This window comes from Polyodon spathula, chromosome 3, assembly GCF_017654505.1.
Source record: "Polyodon spathula isolate WHYD16114869_AA chromosome 3, ASM1765450v1, whole genome shotgun sequence".
NCBI lineage: Eukaryota > Metazoa > Chordata > Actinopteri > Acipenseriformes > Polyodontidae > Polyodon > Polyodon spathula.
In genome coordinates this window covers 61,846,299-61,861,211 of record NC_054536.1, presented here as the reverse complement: position 1 = coordinate 61,861,211, position 14,913 = coordinate 61,846,299, and positions in this window count along the sequence as shown.

Genomic DNA, 14,913 nt, shown 5'->3' with positions numbered 1-14,913 from the left:
TGAATGTAAAGCCTGGTACTCCACTGCCCGATGCGATCATTGCATAACACACTAGTCAATGTGAGGGAATCACGTTGCAAAATATTAAACTTTGCTTGCTGACTGAAATCAATCGGTCAATACTGTAAAATTGCATCGCAAAGAATAATACACTGTACCAGTCTTAAGTGACTGCAAAAAGTGGGTTGCAAGTCTAACAGAAAGGATGTTTATAACACTGTCAAATATAAATTATAGCAATACATTATGTTCTAATAGTATTAGACATTAAAAAGCTACATTTATGTTATGTGAAAATGCTAATTATCTTTCCCCATATTAGTCAATGCATGCAGTTTGAAAGGACATAGAAGACTGCCAGACAAGAGCAAAATTGTATGAATAATTTACACCACATGTTTTAGTGCAAGTGTGTTTTTCCCACGACATTGCACACCTTTAGTAACAGACGGTCACTTTACACAAAATGGAAAATTAAGACAATGTAATTTTATTGTCCTTTATCTTTTGCATCAAAGGAAAATCCCCTACAGGCCTCCTGTCAACATCTTTACATTAACTGCTGAAAACATTTTTTTTTGTTTGTTCAACGGACTGGATCAAGGGCGCCATGGATTAAGAACCTCATGGATTGAAATAGGAAATAAGTTCTTGTGACTTTAGAAAGAGGACAGAGTTTCCCATTGGCTCATGGAGAGCCACGCTCACGGAGATGAGACCCAACCATTGGCCTCCAGGCCTGGGAAGCAACCGTTATTACCCCAAAGAAGAGATAGCAGATGAATCAAAGAGGTCTAGAAGTCTCCCTGGCTTACAGGGGTCATCTACACTTTAAGAGGTCAGTGCGGCAGGACATCTGAGGCTGAGTAGTGAGCTTCACTTCCCTCGCGGGGAGAGGAACGCTGAAAAAAAGAAAAGAAATAAACATGCAAATTCTACCACTTTGGGAGTAAAACTGATGAGGGGGTCCAGCTTAAAGTACAAAACACTTCATAAATTAAGCTCTATATAAGTTATTTATTATTACACAAACAGTTTTACTGCTGTTGACAAACTGATGCAGACCTAACCTAATACATTTTAACTCAAAGTTTAACTATATGACAACAGCATATGCCATGTATTAATCATGCAGGAGTATTAACACAATAAAATTACAGTACTTATGAAAATACATACTGTTATTCAGAATCAATTTGGACAGCAGAGCCGTTCAATCAGCTGCAAACTGCTATCATCTTCAATCACTTTGCAATGCACAGTATTATTCGGCACATTGGATTTTACTGTGCAGTCTCCTTGCCTAGCATTATGTTCAATGACATTCACACTGAAACAGGTAATAACATAATCTGCTTGGCTTCTGTAATATGGAGAGAGGCAAAAAATACAAATAAATAATACCTGTCCTTTATACTGATGTGTAAATATATTTGTAAGTGTTAACTACCCTGTTACCCTCCCTTTTCAGAGACCCACCTCGGGATCTTTTGCACTGCACAGTTGGGAATTGCTGATCTATACCGCTTCTTTGGGAGACCGGTATTACTGCTTCTTCATGGGACTGGGATTAGTGATTAAAATGCGTTTTTATAAAATATGAATCTAAAGTAAACATTTAGTTTAATTTATGATGCAAAAGGCTTTCATCCTGAGCAGTATCATACAAAGTTTAAAAGATAGTAATATTACAGGAATAAGCAGTTAAACTGGACTGCATCCTTACTCCTCAAACACATAATCACACCTTCGTAGCTTCTCCATCGAAATATTTGTAAGGTATAAACCACGACAGGCCATGCGGTTCCCATGATATATACCACACCTGGGGTGGTGATATAGAAGTGGTATACATAATCGGAACCGCACAGCCTGAAGTGGTTTATACCGTTTAGAACACATCTAACTGTCATTTGGGGGATGAAAAATAATTAGAATAATTAAAACACATTTTACATTATTACAAAACAAGAAAATTCACCTGCAGTTGTACCGAGACTCCAATTGAATGATTGATTAGCAATCGAGTCTCAGTACAGCTGCATAAAAGCAGCATGTTTTCACTTACTCTGGGTTGTGTGTTCGGTGAGTGGAGAACGGGATTGGAGGGGGAGGTGATAAGAATACTTAAAGTTAAAATAATATCAACTCACCGTGTTTGTCTGTTTTGTTTTTCTCTTTATTTTGGCTAAAGTGTCATGTCCTGTGTTTTGTTTGTCTTGCAACTTTTTATTTTCTGTCTGTTCATTTATTAAATGCTGAGTACAAACAAGCGCTCAGCTTCACCAAAAGTCCACCTCTCTGTTTATTTTGTGTTGGTTCCTATTTCTGCTCTGCCACCACCTACTGCATCTATCTTTGTGACAGAAACTCAGGAAAGAACAGAAATGCAGCACTCTGACAGAAACACTTTACAGCATGTTGATGCAGAGTCGTTATTTGCACGAGATGAAATGTCGGTGTGGTTAGTTGTGCATACCATATGAAAGATTTCTTGGAGCGCACCTGGATATATACACACTTTTTTATTGTTTTAACTGGCGGGCAAGTGAGTGTCAGGCATTGCAAAATAATGCATCAGGGGAGGGGCTATGATGCGCTATAAACAGATATGACTTTGACTGTGGCGCTAAACTGTAAGATTGCATTGTGTCTACGAATTCGGGACGAGTACCATCCCGGAGGCATTAAGCCCGACCAGGACTTGATCTTTACATTTCAGGACTGTCCCACCCAATTAGGGACAGGTGGTTACCCTAACCTAGTCCAGCATTATAAAACTGGAGACTGAATACTGGTCCCCAGTTGAATGTCTTGCACTAGCGTAAAATTTCCTTAATGTTGTTGAGATTTTTTGGACTTATATTTCCATAAAATGAATGTCCATATTTTTTTCTTTAAGTGCATTAATCAGCCCATACTGTAGTTTTTTTTTTGGTGTTTTTAAAATCTTCCTCATCTACTGTTATGTGTCTACTCTTGCTGGTGCTCTTATTTTTCATTTTTTCTTTTCAAATGGACTGTTGCCTTCACTCAAAGCTGGTGTTGTACCAGTTATGTGGAGTTTTTTGCTGTGGTTTTGTAACTAATAACAAATAAAATGGCAGTTTGTCATGGAATTTAACATGTAGTGGTGTGTAGTGATTTATTCAGTGTGAAGCGGCTCATTAGTATGCAAGCCATGCTGTACGCTATACATACACACGGTCATGTGATGCTCTTTAACCAATCAAAGATTGTTATTTTTCCAAGCCGTGTTATTAAAAAGGGATATCTCACATTTCTGAATTATCGATCTGACTTAAAGTTGTGTAAGACTTTTTGGAGACTTCATGTGGGTTTCAACAATCGAAAACCATTCCAGGTATCGTCTTCAACAAGGTGACTTTAATCAGGGACCCACAATAGACATTCAATGTGAACTCAGAACTAGAACCTGCTGTGTGAGCACCGACAACCGAATACTCGCTTTGGTGCTGAAGGAGGAACTGCGTTGCTACTGAACATTCCCTCCAGTAAATGCTATCTCACAAACTCTTGTGTTGATTCCTTTTCAGTACTATTAGTTTCTATTTAAAAAAACACATTTAGCAACCCTTACTGGTTTACTTTTAAGCATTATATTTAGTTTAGCTTTCAGTTGTTGTTATTTAAAATTTCTAATTATTTCAACTTCTACCCCTTGCTTAAACATTTAAATATCACCTGTAAATGTTCCAGTTGTTTGTCCACTAAGTGACTGCTTGTTTTATTACAGTGTAATGGGCAGTGTTGTGTGACACATTGCCGTTACAGAGTCTGCCCTGTATCGATGAGATGAGATGACGTTAAAAGCTCTAAAACCGCAACATTGTGGTTTACTCTCAATTACCCTGTTTTCTGAACTGTGTTTTTAGATATGTGTAGATAATGGCGAACAACGATGAAGTTTTGGAAGTTTTTTTATTATGTCTGTTATTTGTATTTAAGGTTTTATTTCAACTTTGTATCAATGTGTGACATAAGTGGGCAGTAAGAGTGATACGACAGAGACAGTTCAAAAGGCGACAAGCTTTTCAATACAGGAGAAAAAAGATGCTCAATCAATGTATTTGCCTTACAACAACATTTTTCCTGCACAGTGAAATGTCAAGGTTTGTAAACTGCCTACAACCACATCTTTAACAAAACGTTCTTCAGATGTATAATCCCATAACTAAAACATTTCATCAAAAACTAGTGCTTCTGCTCTATCAAGGAAATTGACCGGTTTTGTTACGTTATATTGTTTGTAGAAGTCATCTTCTTTGCAATGCTTTTGTATAATTGCAGCATGCAGCAATACAATGTAACAATTATGCAAAAATACCATAGTTGAAGATTGTAACTTTGTATATAATGTACCAACCCAGACTTAAACAAACATCATACAAATATGCTTGGTTTGCTTTAAAATCTGTATGCTTAAAAACCCAATTTAAAATAATAATAAAAAATGTCAAATGAAGGACTGGGACTACTATTAGCATCAAATGTATTACCAAATGACTCTGTAGAATAGATCTGATTTCCAGAGCTAGCAGAAACTTCACACTTCACAGTGTAGGAAGACTAAAGTGTTTAAATAAATATGATCATACATGCCACCTGAGCCCTGGGCTGGTGTGATTACAAATGACCTGCCCCCAGACGGGTTAGCATTCACACAGGGCAAAAAGAATGGAGTCGATTGCCCAAGCGAACCGAGACCACCTATTCTGATCTCGGATGGGATCATTGCTTTAAGGCCCCATTCACATGGGTGTGATTGGACGCTCGCTTGAGGTGTGTGGGGCCGCAGGGTTCACACCCAGCCTTGCACTGTTACAACACCACTTACATCATCCGCTGTAACACTTGTAAACTGTGTTGGATAAAGGCATCTGTTAAATAATAATAATAATAATAATAATAATAATAATAATAATAATAATTATTATTATTATTATTATTATTATTATTATTATTATAAAGTTGTAAATAAAAGAAGCCTTTGGTACCTCAACTTTTTGTAGACATGACTGCTTTGAATAGAAGTTATGAATTTCCCTAAACTCCTCTGTATAGCATATTTACTGGCAGACAGGGTTTAGTGGTGGTAAGGAAACGGTTAAGTGGAAATTTGATTTAATGAACTTATTCTCCCACTGTAACTTTATTTATGTATCTTAGTATGAGCTAATGATATCGCTGCTGTGAAAATGTTACCGAACCATGCAATTAATGATCAATTAGCAGCACAGACAATAATTGTGAACAACTGTTGTTTCATGCAGTATGTACTGTGAATATGTGTAATTATAAAGTTTGTTTGGAAGAAATGTATAATAGGTTCCAAACAAGTCTGTTGTGAGGTATGCAGCTGAATTTATCAACAGAAAATCTACAAAAGCAATTGCAAAGTTATAACCTAACTGTAATTTTTTTGTTTGTATATTATAATTTAATTTACATAGAAGATGCAGCAAAAAGATTATTTTTCATATAGTTGATCAGTCAACCATGGAATGTAATAATGCAGACATGTTAGCATTTGTCACTGAAATGGTAGAATGCAGAAAGTCATGGAATTAAATTTGTGGGGTGAATATCTATCCACTCTGTATAAAGTAGTCTGGGTTGGAGGCTAGTGGAGGGGTTAGGGGTTCAGGAGCAAAATAAAGTGAATTTAACCCTGCGGACTGCAGTGTATTCAGGGTGTGCAGGAAGGTTCGGGTAAAGTGGACAACGGCAGGCCAGAAGATGACCGGGAGCTGGTAGTGTGCTAACCGAGTTGCGAATTCCGAGCGACTGTAGAAGCTAATACATATACAAACGTTAACTTACTGTTGAAGTGAGGATGGTGACGCCATGTTGCTGGTTTGTTTGGGTTCATGGTCTTAAGCCTGTTGCTACATATGTCCATTAAAAAAAAAAAAAAAAAAAGTAACCTTTCGGTAAATTGTACAGCTTTTTAGCGTGAGAAGGCAATTTACCCACCCTTTAAAGTGTACAGTGTTTTAAACACACTCTTCCTATAGCATGAGGAATGTGCGTGGTATGAGCTACTTCACATAAGTCATGACAGTGGAGTGAAAATTTGGAGTTTCAAAACTGCGTGGAAACTCATCCATCAGGGATACACTGTGAATGATAAAGCACATATCTCCAAATTACTGTGATTCAGGAAATGTGTGTGATGTGAAAGACAAAAAAAACTAATAAAGTGGTTTGTTTTTTGTGTTATTGATTTTAAAAAGACTTGCAGAGTTTCAATGCAAAAATAATCGGAAATGTTCCCAGTGGGAAATTCAACACTGTGTGTTTCTTTTCAAGTAAGCTCCTGTCAACAATTGAACTGTGTGCATGGAAAGCAAATTTTAAAATGCAAGAGCGAACTGTTGGTTGTTTTTTATTTTTATTATCTTAATACATTTGAAAGGTCTTTGAGTGACAGTACTGAACAAACTCATGCCGTATTGTCTATATTTTTCTTTCACCAACCTGGCACAATACAACCTAACCAGTGTGCCTCAATCCTGGTGGGACCACCATTTATCAAGAAAATGGGTCTCCATGCCCATCAGTGTTTTAGCATGTGGACATGATATGTGATATTCCCACATTGAGGCACTGTCAGACACTATTTTGGCTTTGTTTGCCATATACTTGATTCTGATAAAAAAAAAAAAAATAGAAACCCAGGGTCAAGTTTTCAAGACACTATCGAGAAACATGATTTTCTAGATTTTTCAATGCATGAGCAAGTCGTTTACCAACAAATGTAACAACAGCAGCACAATTAATAAATTAATAATATCAAATCTGTGAATTCATATCAGATCTATATCCTTAAAAGCAAAGGTTAGTTTAAAAAAAATAAAAATAACACCACTGCTATCAAAAAAGTATTGCTTGCAAAGCCCACACCCAAATCCCAGTGTGGCACTTTTCTTACAATTTAGGAGGCTAGACAAAATATGCAACACAGGTCAGATTCTGAGAGCCACTGATGAATAGCATTGTTATGCATGGTGGTAAAAAGTCAGCAGGCCACTTAGAAATGCATTTATTGCAGAGACAGGAAACCACGAGCAACACGATTCTAGGATGACCAGCAAGGTTGCTCATAGCCTGTTGCTTAGCATTTTGTGGCAAATACTTTTGTCTTGGGATGTTCCATCTCAACAGCATACAACATTTGCACTGGCACGAACACGAATGGCTAGGATTATTTTTATCCACAACATCTTTTTGTTGTAAATGGGGCCTAATGATTTTAATACAGCTATGTTTTTAGTTTTGGATGATCTACGTTCTGCTCTCCTGGGATGTAAATACTTGGATGTTCATTGGGCCATGCATACCAAACAACATATTCTTCTATAAGTATATTTCTGTTTTATTGACATTTCATTCTATACCTAGACAACTGCTGAATTCAAGTCCATGTGTGAATATAATTCTTGTATAAAGTGTACAAACTCTACATGGCGAGTTCAATAAATTTAAAAATGAGAAATTCATGAAAAAATAAAGAAACTAGTTGAAATATTATTTTTTTTTGCAATGCTGGCTGATCAATGGTTATGTGGGGTCAGCTAAGTATGATCAACCCATTTATGAGACAAATGAAATCACCATCGGGGACCGTTGTAGCTTTAAAACATTGTATCATTAAACTCCTGAACTTAATTAGAAAGAGATATAATGAAGAAGAAACTGCTGGGGTGTGCAGGACCTCAGTGACTTCCACAAATGTCATGACCCTGTATCTTGGCAACAAACACTTAAAACCTTTTTATCAGTGGAAAACAAACTATGTGGCAAGTGTCATATAAATCTACATGATGGCTGCCACCAACAGTAGGTGTTTTAACAGAGCATGGCCCAAAGCTACATACAAGATTAAACTAAAAATCAATGATGACACATGCTGCATTAGCTATTGGTATGCAGATGCAGATTTACAATAATCATCTGAAACTGTTAAATGGTTTGAGATATCTGTTTCAAACAACTGATTGGAGTAAAAGAACAAGAGATGCAGCAAATGGTGAAAATGTGTATGAATATTGTGTGAATGAGGTTTGACCAAGTCTATGTATATCAAGATATAAAAATAGTATTTGATATGCTTTTCTAAATCTTCATATTGTGTAGGTTTCTTATGGCGAATTTTGCATCGTTGAGCTTTGTTGAGGATTATCACTGCATGGTGAGATAAAGTGGCTCCTGAGGCTAGAATGCAGCATGGGTCCAACTACTCTTTGGAAATGATTCAGGTGGAAAGAATCATAGCATTGGTTTGCCTATACCTATAGTGCCTCATTTCATCATTAACTTAATAGAAAAGCAACTTTTTCATGTGCCCCTCTCTCTAGATAAAACTTTTTCATGTGCCCCTCTCTCTACAGTAAACTTTTTTGTTAAACTGCCAAGAGTTCCCCTGAAACATTTATCAACAGCAGTTGCTTTTATAGAGCTAATATGCAGTCTTATATCAAGGCCAAAGGAAGTAACTGCATTGTCTGTTTCTCCAAAAAAAAAAGTGTTTTTTTTAAATTAACTACATTTTTAAATAACACACACTAATTATAGTAGTATAATATATATATATATATATATATATATATATATATATATATATATATATCACCATTTAACCTTTTTTTTAGTGAACGGCCAACCCTGGGTGGGATTTTGTTGGATGTTTATTGCTGAGTGAAGTGAAAATGCTAGGGGTCGAGACACCCCAATTTAAAGTTTGTGAAGTGCTTATAAGAGAAGATTCAGAAGTAATTCTTTATAATGTCGCTTTAATATAAAGCAGTGAAAAGTTTAAAGGCAAAGTAGCAAATATGTCAATTAAGAAAAATGTAAAATAATAATTTTGTTTTAAATTTCTACTTTAATATAGAAAAATTATAGAAAAAAAAACATCATAGTTTCCACTACACAAATACAGCTGATCAAAATGCTTCACATTTTTCACTTGTTAAACAAGGCAGTCTGAAATACCATTTTCAAATTGCAGTCTTTGCAGGCGTGATTTGAATCCCAAGTTGTTCTTTTTTACATTTAAAACATACAAATTAATAATTAAAACAAATGTAGCAAAGTGCCAGACAGTGTGTGTTATAGAACTGTACACTTGCCAGTCAGTTCAAATTATCCTGTCTATCTCATTAAAGGAGAGTCCAGATACCCTGGTGTCAAGCACCTCTTTATGCTCCCTCTCCTCGCAAGCTTTGTGTTCTGCATTCATTTTTCCCTGTAACAACCAAGCTCTGACCTAACTTAATGGCTGAAACTGAGTTAATGGTGGACCATTACAATTCAGGAAAAGCAGATGACTCGCTCTTGGGATGCTAAGAGAGTTCGTAATTGGTGTGAGAATGTTATTCATTGAGATGAATCCTCTCTCACACTCAGCTGTGGAAACTGCTGCAGTCTCTAGTGTTTTGATGAGCCTTATGATATCTACTGGGACCTTCTTTCCTCCACGGCCCTCTCTGAATCTTCCAACAATCTGTTTTTCTGGCAGATGAAATCTGCTGCATAGTGAGATTAACTCACTTTCTCCGTAGAGAATGTGAAGGTCATCTGGCCAGTACTGGGGGTACACAGTCTTGCAAGCTGAAAGCAGCTCCTCATATTCAGAAACTTTTCCAAGTGCGTGGATGAAACACGAGTTGATGATGATATTGTCATTAGTCAGCTTTTCAGTTGGAAAACATTGTTTACTGTTGATTTCCTCATCTGCTTTTCTTCCTTTGTGAAGAGCAACACCCTGAAATCCAATTTCTTTTCTGCTTCAGTAGCAAATCTTGTGAATTCTGCTTTTCTTCCACTGCCCAGTGCTTCAAAAACTTTGATCTTGCAATACATCCGTGTATCAGCCTCAGGGAGAGTGATGGAGTCACCCTGACAGTTCAGCCAACTCACTTAAGGCATCTGTCATCAATCCTAAGTTTTTTACAAATGCTGTTGCAGCCATTCGCTCAAGAAGACCTCTGTATTTGCTAATCTCTGCGCAGCGCTCCCAAGATATTATCAATTATTTTCCTACCTGCTGCGGTGAGTCTTCTCATCATTCAGATTCTCTATTCAGCTGCAGGAGCTCCAGCGTTAGTCTTTCCTGCTCCATCCAGCTTCCAGCCCATCAACAGCACCGTCTAAACCACAGTTTCATTACTCAACTTGTTTGTGTCTTTATTAGACAGACTGACCCTCCACTAAAACTTTCAAAGCTCCTTCAACAAGACTTTGACATTCCCATCATCGTTGCTTGCCTTGCCATAGCTCCTCTATTTAAATCCACCACAAAACTCTGTCAGCTGAATCTTTCTTTACTCCTCACTTGCAGTCAGGCACCCCTCCTCCGCTCCCAGAGCCAGCACAATTTACTGTTCCTTCAGAAGATCCTTCCCTGCATTTCCAGCCCATTTCATCCTCCATTTCAACCTATGGCGGCTTGTGCTTTCGACTGGTCACAACATGCTCCAACAACACTGCTGTTCTGCAACTTTTCCACCGGTGCCTCTCAGTCCATGGCTACCATGGCAATGCCCTCATTTAATGTCTGTAGGGAGTGGTAAGTCGCCATGGTGACCAGGCAGCTTCATCCGGCACTGTGAGCTCTGTGCCTCAGTACTGCAATCTTCTGTCTTCCTGTTGCTGCGCTTTCACAACCTGTTCAACTCGCCGAATTGTGACATCTAAATACTGCATTAACATATTCATATATATGACTAACTGTCCTAAAACATGTAACAAATATATTCAAATGTAAAAGAATATGCAATTGTTGTTCTACATTGACAAGGATTAATCACAATAACCAAATATATTCTACCCAGTTTCAAAGCTCGCACACTCCAGTTTTTCTATACGTTCCTGCAGTTTGTTGTCTCTCCGAGGTATTCTCAGGATTTGCCCTCCTCCTCAACTTGTTGCCTATCTATACCACCTGACATGCATCAATTTCAACTCTTCCCCTCTTCAAGGACCTGGTCATGAAGCAACCTTACTCAGCTCCTTTTTGAGATGCTCAGAATCTACCATCACAGTAACGTCCAGCTTACCTGCATCAGGCATCCATTCCTGTGACTTATTCCTGTTTCCAGATTCGTGTTTCCTCATCTGGCGCCGCTCCTCTAATCTGACCAGCTTCATCAAGACACCTTATTCAACTTTCAAAGTCATCATTTCATCAACGTGAGCCGCCAGTCAGTCACGGAACCATGTCCTACGATTATCAGCATTTCAGTTAATGTCCTCGTTCCTCCAAAAGACAATACTCTCAAACTGCTCCCGACCAATCAATAGGTTTTGCAGACACCTCGGAGCAACACATTCTTCATCCTCTCAGGTTCTGCAGCAGTCTCAGATCGCTGTATTCTTCATCTCTCCCAAAAGCAGCCCCATCTCTGGCTCCATCTAAATCTGCCTTAACACTGAAAGAACAATATTTACCTACAAGGATGTACTTATGGAGATCAGCTGCCCCTCGGCCACCACCGATTACTTGGCTGCATACCTCCAAGACAGATCAATTTCAGCGCGGTCGGTCCATTCACCCGTCAAGTATCAAGTCCCCAGTCCCCTATCCCCCTTTTCAAGGTGTATCCCCAGCAGGAACCCCCCCCCCCCCCAGACCTTCTGTTCATTGATTCCCCACTCGACTCCACCCTCGCCTCTGAGCAGGCCTCCCTCCTCTCCACTCTCGCCTCCAGAGCAGGCCTCCCTCCTCTCCTCCAGCCCTGCCTCTTAGCAGGCCTCACTCTCCACCCTCACCTCCAGAGCAGGCCTCCCTCCTCTCCCCCACCCTCTCCTCCAGAGCAGGCCTCCCTCCTCTCCCTCCTCTCTACCACCCTCGCATTCAAGCAGGCCTCCCTCCTCGACTCCACCCCCCCTCCCTCCCCCAGCCTGATCACGAATGTGGGGGAGCTGGTCCTCCTCTGCAGTGGATTCCTACATTCATTCATCCTTCTCTGATATAGTTGCTGCTCCTTCTAAAATTGCTAGTATGCCTGGAGTGGGGGCTTCCTATCTGCCGGGGCCACCAGAGGTTTTCCCTTAATCAGCCTCAAGGGGTTTTTTCCTCTCCACTGAGCAGCAGGTATACACAAATTACTAACCATCCTCCTGTTTGTCCTTCTGGTCTTTTGTTTATGATATGCGCTGGCATGTGCTGTCTTTTGTTCGTTTCACGTTGTGGGAAATTTCGCGATGATCCGGGGGTCCATCCTTTGGGGGCCAAGTGAGTCTCATTTCCCTGACCTCAGGGCTAGGCATCCGCCTCCCTTTACCTTCAGGGGGGTTCTCACCATGTGAGTTAGAGCAGACCCCCGGCCACACTCTGTCCTTTCGCAGCTCCTGCACTTATCTTACATCACTCAAGGCTCTGTTCTATACTCTCCCTCAATTCGGGACGTGACTACTCCGTACTCAAGTCCCATACTAACCTCTCTGTCTTATCCTTATTTCAGGTCCCAGGCAGCATGAAGTCTCGGCCAATTGGGGGTCTAACGAGCACCCCTTTACGGAAGTCTCAAACGCTGGGTACCTCTCTCTATCTCCTTTCGTGTCCTGGTCTACCCGGACTGTCTTGTGTTTTCGGTTGCTCTGTCCTTTGCCCCTGGGTTGTGTCGGCATCGCTGCCCTCAGTCACTGACCACTTTCTGTATCCTATCTTTGGTTGCTGGGTCCTCTGCCCCTGGGATGTGTCTGCATTGCCGCCCTCAGTCAGTGACCACCTTCTATCATAGCTTCCATGTCCAGCTCCGCTGGTCTGCTACCATAGTGGACCTCTCCCGCTCTTCTATCCTAGGTCCGGTCCTTTCTAGCCGGCACTCTATCCTACTAACCGCTCCCTTCTGCTTCTTCTGCCCTATCCTTACACCCCCAGCTCACGCCCCGTGAAACATAGATATAAAATAAAATCACAGAAAATGTGAACAAAAATCCAGATCAAAGAATTGTGGTAAGTTTTCAGTATGAAACCTGACACACTGTCAAAATGAAAACATTACAAAGTTAGTATCGGGTATGACTTCCCTGAGCATTAATACAATCCTGGCAGCATTGACTGGTCACAGTTGTCTCCTGTAGATGGCACTGACAATTTGGTCCCACAGATATTCTATTGGACTCAGGTAAGGAGAAAAATCTGGCCACGGCAAAACCTGGGCATTGTTTTCTTGAAGTCGTACAATTATAAAATTGTCCTGCTGGAAAATCGACACTCCCGGATTGGCTTGCAGAAACTGAATTGTTGCCTCAAGGACTTTGTTAATGTATTGCTGAACAATAAGGTTGCCCTCAATCTGCACCAAAGGTGTTCTTCTGTTAAAGGAGATTCGTCCCCACATCATCACACTTCCACCGCCCCACCGGTTGGCTTGAACAACGCAACAGTCAGCATAACACTCACCATGATGTCTCCACGCACGTTGTCTTCCGTCTGGTCTGTCAAGGGCAAAACGGCATTCATTGGTGAATAAAACACTCCACCACTCTCTCTGCCACCACCACAGATGTTCTCTGGCCCACAGACTGCGATTCTGTCTCACCACTGCAGTTGGAAAACAATTATGCAGATGGATCAGTCAGATGTGACAGTCCTGAGCTGGTGTGGTGACATTCTGCCTTGCAGGACGTGGCCTGTCCCTCACAGAGCTAGTTTCCTGGTTTCTCTGGACTGGTCTGCTGATAGTTGAAGCAAAACATCTCATTCTCTGGGCAACTTCTCTTACAGACAGGCTGCCTTCAATCATGCCAATAGCAACTGGGCAATCTTCATTACTCAAGCAGGACATGGTCATATCTTTTGCTGTTCTTGTGTAAAACTCATTTAAATTAAAATAATTTGTTACATTTACTAAAATCGAAATAATAATAACAATGGTTTTAAAAAGGCCAAATTCCCATTGGGGCATTATATATATATATATATATATATATATATATATATATATATATATATATTATATATATATAAAGTTATTACTATGCAGTTCCCAGTTTTATTTCAGGGGTGCTTTGGGTTTCTTTAGCCCGCAGAGGGCGCTGTTGGTCCGTGGTCTGCTTACCAACTATGGTAAACAGAACCACGGGAATACCAAGCAATGGTAAACAGTCCAGGCACACTCGCAGGTGCTTCAAAACAATAATGCAAAAATCGAAGGCACAAAGAAACAGGGAAAATAAAACAGTAACAAAACTACAAAAAAAAGTGCTGCACTTGGCAGCGATATCCTGGTCGCCACTGCCCGTGCGACCCGGATCACCAACCTACGCTGCTGGCTAACTAGCCTGCTCGGCTATAATATTCCGGGGTCTGCCCAAGGGTTCCTCTCAGTTTCGTTCTCTCCCGACTGGTTCTCGGTCCTGGACCAGCGCTTCCGCACTCTCGGTGCGTCTAAAAGGGGAGACCTGAGGAAATAGCAGAGCATTATCTTAAAGGCTAACAATCTCCCCAAGACTCGCCTCCCAGCCATTCAGAGAGGGGGAAAGTCCACACACCCACTTTCCCACCTCCCCGTGTCACTGCCATGACTCACAGGTGGTTGTTGGACGACTGCTGCCCTCTTCCTGCAGCACTGTGAACATGCCAGCAGAGTCAGCACAGATCCCCCTGCTACAGTGCAGGATAGCAGCTATGTGCTCGTTACCTTTATTAAAAGTGTGCAAGGATGAATCTACCGATTAATCAACTGATGCCCATAAATTAACTGATCAAAAATATAAATCAAGTGACAGTCCTAATATATATATTAGGTCTGTCACTCAAGTAAATTAGTAAAATCTATATGTGTATAACATACTTAACCTACATTCTCAGGCACTCTGCTGAGTACCCTCTCCAACTCTTTAGATCGCTTGTCATAAACATTGTCAAACGTGGATCAG